The sequence below is a fragment of the Apis cerana genome, linkage group LG6 (genome assembly GCF_029169275.1).
Source record: "Apis cerana isolate GH-2021 linkage group LG6, AcerK_1.0, whole genome shotgun sequence".
NCBI lineage: Eukaryota > Metazoa > Arthropoda > Insecta > Hymenoptera > Apidae > Apis > Apis cerana.
This window is the reverse complement of record NC_083857.1, coordinates 7904620-7914836: the sequence shown is the minus strand read 5'-3', so window position 1 is coordinate 7914836 and position 10217 is coordinate 7904620.

Sequence of the window (10217 nt, the reverse complement as noted above, 5' to 3'; positions counted from 1 at the left end):
ACGACGGTGTCGTGGTGGAAAGAAACGGACGGGCGAAACGGCGGCCAACGACCACGATGACGACGACCAAGGGGTGTATGTATGTATGTATGTATGTATGTATATATATTTATATATATATGTATAAGTTCGCGATGAAACGACGAGCGAAGAGGAGAGGAGGCTCGAGACGAGGCTCTGCGAGGGTGCTGTCTTTGGAAAATTAATAAATGGAGAGAGCAGGAGAGCAGGGAGAGGAAGAGGGAGGTTTGGAGGGCTCTCAAAGAATGGTTGGTAGGTGCTTGTAAATATTAGTTAGATTTAGAAACTGGTGAACCGAGATGAGATTTTATCTTTTTTTTTTTTTTGAATTTATGTTTAAAATTTTCAGGGAAACGTGGGATGTATTCGAAGAGACGAGTTTTGTTTTATTTCTCCTCGATGTAATTTATTGTAATATATATATATAAAAAATCTTGTCTAAACATCTTTCTCTTACTGTTTCTAAGAAGATCTATTACGAGAATATATAGATATATTCAAATACGTAAAAATAAGATATTTTTAACAAAAAAAATATTTTTAATCGAAACGCGAAAGATCAATATTGATTGAATAATCTAAACGATATTAAAGAAGAAAAGATTGACACGCGTTATTCCTCCTCGTCGATGCTACTTGAACAAAGAGGTATTAATCAAATTAATCAAATTAGAAAACCAAGTGTCCATCTAAAAGCTGCTTTAATTAAATTCCTCGCGCGATTCCGCAACGATTATCGAACGAGTATCTCGAATCAACCCCTTAAGCCAAGTTTCTCTCCTCCGCCGCATAATTTCCATCCCCTATCACGTGTTCGCGCATGGTTCCTGTGTATTGTACACGATTATACGCAATGATGATATCGTATCGTTTTTCCAATCGATGCAACGTCGCGTCTCCGTGACGCTTATAGGACGTATAAACGTTAATCGAGGCTAGGCGACTCTCTCAATCAAGGCGAAAGAAAAATATTCGACAACCCCGGAGAATTTGGGAGTGGAAGCGAGTGAGATCGAACGGTTACCGAAATCTCCCCAAGGAGAACCGAGCTAAATTGTTCCCGAAATCCGCAGCGTCTGTTAGTCGAGCATTTTATTCCCCTTCCTTCCTTTCTTCTTTCGTTCTTTCGTAAGAGAGAGAGAGAGAGAGGAGGACTTTCCTCGCGTCTCCGCTAGATTCTCTGCAGGTCTAACGATTGTCATTCGGCCTCCGGTGTCTGGGATAGAGATAGGAAAGGATAGGATAGTATTGTCCGATCTTGAAGAAGAAACTCCTGAGCGTTTGGCGAGTCTCTCCTCTGTGTGTTTCCACCTGATGCCCGAGCTATATCGCTAGCTGATACGAGTATTTCCGCTTATCTATTCCGCTGGGATTCCGGGAATGTTTCTTCGTTTCTCTGAGATTAAAACACGGCCGTGCACAGATCGATTTAAACGTTTTGATCGGTTGGGTGTGTTGATACGAGAATTGATTACGAGCACCGATAAATCCAAGGATCTTTCTCTTCTTATGAATTTTTAGATGGAAATATTTTCGATGGAATTTTCTAAGTAACGCAGTAATTAATATTAAAGTACAAAGGATTCGAGATAACTTTTAAATCATTTTATCAATTTAGAGTCTTTAGCACATCGGTGATAATTTTTGAAAAGTAGATGTATCTAGTAAGTAATTTACCTTTATCAAACTATTTCCTATTAAAATTAAGAAAACTTCAAATCGTTGTAACTCCGAAGATAATGACTTCCGTTTAACGAGTGAACGATCAAAAGCGCGGAACTTTGCCCTTTAAAACGATCTTTCATCCCGGTACGACTTCCGGTTCTCGAGATATCGTCGTATAAAGAAAAGAGTAATTTTTAAGCATTAAATCTGATTAAATTTCCTATTAAAATTACGAAAATTTTAAACTGTTGTAACTGCTAAGATAATGACTTCCGGTCAACGAACGAACGATCGTTAGAAGCGGGGAACCTTGCCCTTTGAAACGCTTTTTCAATTATTTCGATACGGCTTCCGGTTCCCGAAATATGATTGTGCAAAGAAAAGACTAATTTTTAATCATTTACCTTAAACCCGATTAAACTGTATTAAAATTAGGAAAACTTTAAACCGTTATAACTCCGAACATAATTACTTCCGGTCAACGAACGAACGATCGTTAGAAGCGGGGAACCTTGCCCTTTGAAACGCTTTTTTAATTATTTCGATACGACTTCCTGTTCCCGAGATATCGTCGTGTAAAGAGAAGGGTAATTTTTAATCGTTTAGTATCTCCTTCCTTGTCCCTTATTCCGATCTTTACTCGCACCTTCTCCCACTGACCTATCCCAAACTGCAGACAAGCGACAGACGCGATTCCTGGAAGAACATAGTACGTGTTTCCAGGAAAAAATGTAGGTCAGTGGATGCGGACTCATTCACAATCCCCGCACTGACTTATAGACACTTTGAATCCTTATATCTTGGCAACGAATCGAGATATCGGGATAAATCAAAAAGTAATTTCAATGGCGTTGTTTCCTCTATTTCTTGAGCACGTTGCAATAATAAAGTTTTTTATTTCTTCTTTTTTACAAGAAATGTCGAAGTTACATTAATGTATAATTTTGAAATACACGTTTTAATTATCCCTTTGATTTTTACGCTTTCCACGATTATTTTATATTACAATCTATATATTAGATAAAACGATTAGGAAGGAATGTCATGTCACGTAAGCGAAAAAAAAAAGAAAAAAGACGAAATCGCTTTTATTCCAGTCCAATATTTCAAAAATAAGATACAGTAAAAAGGAGTCATCTTAAATCTCCTTTTAGACTTTTTCTGTCCCATAATGATGAAACATAGTAGGAAGACAAAGTCACGTAAGATACTTCTTCCCCCGTTTCCCCTCCTTCTCATCACAACAACAAGAAGAAGGGAGTTCAGGAAAAGGGATCGACAAATCTATCGTAACTTCTCTATTTTAAACAGAAGACGATTCTCTCTCTTCGAAGCCCGTTCCTAACCCGCTAAACTAAACCACCCTTCGTAAATGGTTCTTTCCAAGAACATCATTGGTCCGGAACAATGTTATCCCGATCCCTTGCTCTCCAACTCTTCCTCATTCCCGCGTATTATCTTTCATCTTGAAACAGAAGATAGAGAGAAGATAGAAAAAAACTCCAACTTCCAAACTTCCTTTTAACCCTCTCGCGATCATTCGTGAGAATTGAGAACAAAGGGGAGGAGAGAAGTTTCCATCATCCCAGGTGGACGGCAACCAAGAATACAAGGGGACCCACTCGAACATAGGAGACACGAACGAAGGAGAGAAGGAACCGTGATGGTTTGGAGGGCAGTCTCGCTCTCGTTCCCTTCGTGCAAAACACAGGATGAAAGTTTGTCGCGTGGCAAGGAGGCTAGGAGAGGAGACGAGGGGAAGGATGAGTTTAGTAGGTAGCGGAGTGAGAGGGGGGTTATATTCATGGCGACAGCGCCAGATGTGCAGTAACGCCGCTTGGACGCTGAACGTCTCGCTGCCTCCACCAGGATATTTATCGTGCCTTGGACACGTTATTTGGCTCCTTGCTCGCACGTACCGGCCATCTTTGCTCTAAATTCTCCGATTTTTCGATCTACACGATTTCATGAGAGGAACGATTGAATCGAATTGGAATTATATTTTGTTAATTGCGTAATATGTTTGTTGTTTGTCCGTGTAGTTTCAGTGTTTATGTAAGAATAAATATCAAACGAGTTTTTGTGACTTGATTGTACGGTTATTTCAATGGCGTGACTGACTATGCACGATTTCCTGTTTTATAGTTTTCCGAGAAAGATGTGAAAGATAAAAAAGAATTCTCTCTATATATGTATTCATTTTCTATATAACTGTTTTCTTTTGCATTTATCATTGAAGATAATTGTATTAATTTGTATCATCAATTTATAAATACGAAAGGGAATCCTGGGAAAGAAAAAAATATATAATTTTGAATAAAACGAACGTCATTTAATTCGTGAAAAGATAACTATCATGAATAAAATATTTGATCGATAGATACTGTTCAAAACAAATCGATACTTTAAGTTTAGGTATTGGATTGTCAATTATTATTTCATATTCGCGAGGAAAATACTCCATTATTTATTATCCATTATATATATTATTATTTATTAGATATGCAGAAATTGGGGGAAAAATATCGATCGATCGCTTAAAAATCATTCACGATAGTTCGAGAATGCGAACAGAAAGGGAAAGAGAAAGACATTTCCTGTATCGTCTACCGGGAAATTTTATCGTTTCCATGATCTTTAACGGATGTATGGTTCTTGACAATTGTTACTCGAACAGGATCCGAATGGGAATACGTACAATGCTCGGAATATGGAATTTCGGTTGCATCCTGTTTTCACGGATAAAAAGAGCACAATAGACAGTGGAAGCAATAGGTGTAACTACAAAATATTATCGGAAATTGCTTATATCTTTACGATATGTGCAAAATTGCAACTCGAATTCCCCTTTCCTTCATTTACTTTCTATCGATTCTCTTTAAAACTGTCGGCCACTTGTTCGCCGCGTATATTCGCACATCGTCGTACAAATACTTTGTATTCCATTTCCATTTTCCATATCACTTTCCATATCTCCTTAGATATTCTCGTGTACTCGACTCATCATATGTATAATACATCCTAAGAAAATAATTCAAATTTTCATTATCATCGATAATTTCCACGCTATTCTCCACTATCTACTTTCTATTAATACAATATAACAAAAAGGATGCGATCGATTAAACAGTTCGAGTCGGAAGGATAAATTTCAAAAATATATTTCTTATATTTATACTTTGGAAGAAGGAATTACTTATATTTATACTTTGAAAGATTTTCATTATACCGATTGTTTCAAGTTTATCTCCGCCGATATTCGTCATAGAAGCAACACCTCGTTTATTGTTTGCTTTATAATTGTTATACATTATGTTGTATCGCATCTGTACGTAATTGGCCATTGGATGCTCGATCGGCAGATTTATTTCTATCTGTTCGGATTCAATCTGGTTTTCAGGAACGATGGTCCATCAGGGATAGAGAAATTGCCGCGAATAATAACGCAATAATAATTCTATGAACGGTTCCGCTGTTATGCAGTCGAATCTGTCGGGATGTGCATTTATTGTTGCGAAGCGAATTCAGCTTCTCCCTAGTTCTATTTTTCTATCGATTTAACTCTCTTTTTCTCATTTCTTTTTTTTTTTTTTTTTTTCTATATATTTTCATCCGACCAGTTCGACGGATCGAACCGTATTTTACGATTTCGATACGCAAACAAGCGTTATTATTTTTTTTTTTTCCTAGCTTCTCCAAATAATCGAGAACCGCGATACGGAATCGTGTACAGATTTTTGTGCGTGTGTTTTTTTTTTTTTACGTAAGTTCCGGAGGGGGTTTGCGTTAAGCTCGAGGCGTTGACAAATTGTTGAATCGTTGTCTGAAAAAAATAACGAGATTTATCTTCTTTGATGTTTTAAGATGAAAAGGAAATTTAATATTTCTATTGATTTCTTCTTTTTCCTTTTTTTATTTCATGTTATTTCGAGAGAAGTTTAAATACAAATCCAGATATTTATCTTTGAAATAAATTTCATTTAGCATCTTCTTTTCTCTTGTAAATGTTCTCTTGTAAAGTTAAAAGAGAAAAAACGCTTCTTTTTTTATCTCAATTCTTCAATTCTTCTAAATTTCTTGACATACGAATATCGTACGTTTTGTATAAAAGCGTAATTATTTGTACAATGTAATCTCGGAAAAGAAAATATTTGGAATTCGAATCAATGGAATATTATGTGTACAGCTTAAATTCGTTTTAACCAAATCTGCACAACTTTAAATATCATAGGCAAAATTTTAACAACAATTATCCCTGAACTAACAAAGAGTTAGTCCTCTTTAAAAAGTATCCACCTCATTCGTCTACCTTCGTCTTAACGTCGTCGAATATTTATCGACTGTATGCAGATAGCGTGCAAAATTTCCAACAATTTTCTCTCGAGATTTCTTCTCGTCGCGTTAAACGATCGAACAAACGAATCAAACGCGGGAGGATAACTCGGCTGACACTTTTCTTGAACTTTGATACCTGCGACAAACTCCACGCCAAGTTTTCACTACAATCGCAGGGAATTTGTTACTTCGCTTCTCGCGGCACTTTTTCCCCAGGAAACGAAGCGAGCGTTGGCACAACTGTGCACGGTCAGTAGTTTACGACGCGTTTCGATTTACGAGGGTGTCGTGAACTACTACTCTTATTGCGGTTCTGGAAAAAACTTCAAACGCCACCCCCTCTTAACCGTGTACGGGTTTCGCCCTCTTAAACCGACTCGTGCAATTATTCTCCGGGTTACGCATATAAGAATAGGCGAGAGAAGCGATGAGGTGAGAATCTTAGAATTTTGTTGCATTTCTTTCGATTTACGCATTATTTTTAATTTTCGCGCGATCAAATAGCGAAGAAGTAAAAAATAAAAGTTGTAAGAAATCGAGGGAATTTAACGATTAACCATTAAATTATAAAAAATCTCTTTTCTTTGTCTTATTTAAAAAATCGCGTAACAAAAGAATTGCAACCAATCCAGACTTCCCGACCCTTGCAAAATTATTCTCAAGGACCGTTCAGTCCCGTGAAAGGGTTAATACATGCATTTCATCGTATAATTTCTCTCTAGATGCTTCTTTCGCGCCTTTGAAGTTTTCTATAGCGAGCATATTTCGTGAACACGATCCTTCATTTTAATATAGCGAGTTCATAAAGCGAGAAAGCATAACGAGGCGGGAGAAATCGATAATCCATCGAACCGAAAATTTGAACCGAATCGACGGCAAAAGAAGACAGAGATACGCAATGCCGACCTTCCGCATTCGATAACACGGCTTTCAAGAAATTTCGGATGCAAACCCGCGCTCCTTTTAACCCACTTTTCCACCTTCACGCGCGCGACTTCTGTTTCGAATCACGCATAATTGCGCGTTTAATAAACTTTTCCCCTCCTCCGCGAAGAGCTCATGCGTTCGAACCTTCATCGCGTCATTTCTATCGTCCATTCAACGCGGCACAAGAAAATTAGCGGTGTTGAAAAACGACGCAAAATTATCCTCTAAAATTTTAGCTCGAGACTCGTTTCAAATTCGCAATCGAATTACGAGGGGACGCTTGAAAATTCATTTTTCTATCTCACGAGCTACAAGTTATAAAAGAATATATTTTTTTTTTATAACAACGCGCGTGGAAAAATGTAACGAGTTAAGTGGAACGCTATAATGAAGGTGGAGGGGGGTTAAAACCAGCATGGCCGGGGTAAAAAAGAATTATGACCGGTTAAATGAAGTGGGCCATTCATCAGGCGAGCGAGATAGGGCAAAGTAATGAGCATGAGTAAATAGTACGAAGAGAGTCATAGATAGATGGACGCTATCGAATGATCGATACAAGCAAAATAGGCCACAACATATCGTCAACAAATAGTATAATAATAAGATTGATCCAATTAGGCAATTATCTTATTCCGCTTGAACCATTCTCTTATGTTCTATTCTTATATTCTCTCTATATTTGCATTAAATTTAAAAAGAGAATCATCTTTAATTTTAATTTACAAGATAAGGTTAGATATTGTTTACAATTTGTTTATTTATTCAAGTAATTTGATATTATTTTTATTTCAATTTTGAGTATAAGACATGAATTGTAACTATTGGTTATCGTGAGATTCGGCTACGGAAAAGAGAATTTTAGGAGCACGTATGAGGCTGACAGAGCTGTATAAATCAACTCCGTTTACCGGATTACCGGGATACGTTTTAACGAGGCACGTATGTTGCTTATCTTTATTTCGAAAATATTATACGGTTAGCTGCGTAAAATTTTCTCATTACGGTGGAAGTTAATTGGAAATTATCGAAATAGATAACTTATTCTCTTCGATTTACGATTAACTGATTTAGGATCTCGATTCAAAGAAATTTATATCATTTTTTCTCTCTCTACTTCATCAAAATTTAAAATTCACCGATCAAATAGATTCGATTAACGAATAAGGAAAATAAAAAAAGTCTAGGATATATAAAATTTAAAATTAACATCGATCAATTGTTTCACGATATAAATGTAAATTGTATGGTTAAATATAAAGTTCGTATGCTTTTCTTGTACCCTCGAGTTTGAACTTCGACAAAACGCGATGGAAACTGTTCTCTAACACGTAGTACAATACTTTCGTGCTTGGATCAAGAGAAGAAGAAATGAGAAATTAATCATCGGAATACGAACGAGAAGAAATGAAACCGATCAACGATTAAAAATTGATGATCGAAATTTTAATATTGGCTACGCGAAAATACAAGAAAATTTAATAAATTCGTAACGAATTATAAATTAATGAAAATTATCGAATCACGCGAGTACATTAATTGATATTATCCTTCTGTAAAGCGATTCGATATTTTATCAAGAATTATAACATTTAACTGTTAACGCGCAACGCGATAATATTTATGCCCGCATAAACGAAAAACACGTTGAAAAACAAAGCGATATAAAATAATAATTTATCCCCGAAAAAAATAAATGTATCTCGTTGAAATAAACCAAAAAAAAAAAAAGAAGTAAAAAACGAAAAAAGAAAGTGAAAGAGACAGAAAGAGAGAGAGAGAAAAGAAACGAAGGGACACAAATTGATTCGCGTGATTCCTGTTGGCGAAAATCGAACACGCTTTTATATATCGTTCTCGCAGCCGTTTAATATTCCACCCGCGAAACGAAATCGATTTACAAAAATTATTCGCGCCGACGGTGAATAACCAAACCAACCCTTCCCTCCAAACCACGCGTCTTTCCCTCCCTCGTGTATCATCGTGTACAGACGTTATCGTACAGGCACCAGCGCACCAACGTTTTCCACGGAACGATTTCAATTTCATGCAATAATTGGCATAAATGGCGCGAATATGGAAATGCATCGTTTCACGCGTACACCAACTTTCGGACAAGTTCGGGAATAGTCGGGAACATAATGACTGTACCACGTGTATATACGTACATATATATATATACATATACATACATACATATTATATAGTAAAATTTCCACCTATTCAACTGGTCTGGTTCTGGGCGGAGGAGAAAATTCAGGAAACACGCATTGCTTTGCATACATTAAATCTAAGTGTGTTCCTGCACGACCGTGTGCAGAAACTGCATTCGCCTTGCCCGATATCATAAGCGCACGATGAATCGGGTTCCGAGTGTTGGTGGTCGTTTTAAATTGCGTTGTTGTTCGCGCCGCTTAATAAATTGCTTGGGCAAATTTTTTCCCAGGTTTTTCGCCAACCTTTTTAGCTCCAGAGGTGATGGAGACAACACGTGAATCGTCCGTTTCATCTTTCTTCCAATCTTTTCTTCCAACAAATTTCTCGAAAGGTTTTTTTAAATTATGTCATCGCGGCTCGAGATAAATCGCTCGGGGGGAAGAATTTTTTTTCGCAGGAACCCCTTTTCGAATGAACCCACGAGAGCAAGTTGATCAACGAAAACCACCGTGGAAATTAACTTTCGTCGAATCTGTTTAATCTTTCGATTTACCACCGTGCCTTTTTTTTCTATTCGTTTTCGAACAGAACGACCTTTCCCTTTCGAGAGAAATTTCTTCGAGGGAGGGATTTCTACGGAGATTTACTGCAGAGATCGTCTCTTCCGAAGAAAGAACAATTAGGGGGAATGGAAATTATCTTTTACGGAAGGAAAGATCGAAGTTTGAATACGAAAATGGACGATCGAGGTGGTGATTCGCGTTATTTTTGACGATGTATGGGGGATAGATAAAAAGAAGTTGTGGGGATGAAACGAGATTAGGTTGACTGAGACGACCGTGTAATAATTCGTTAACTTCTGGATCATATTTTTCTCTGGGTAAGTTTGCTGGTGGAATTTGTTACTTCGGAACTTTCCTCCCCAAGTTTTACTAAGCTAAGCATTCTTAGTGGTAATTAATGCGATGATATGGTTTTTACACGTAAGAAGTTTATGATTTACGAGCATTTCTTCTCGGTTTCGATTTGACGAGGGCCAGTTATCGCCCATTCAAATTTGTCCTATCGTTGAATCGTTGCATTGGAGCAAGGTGGTATATAAATTGTCGTGCATA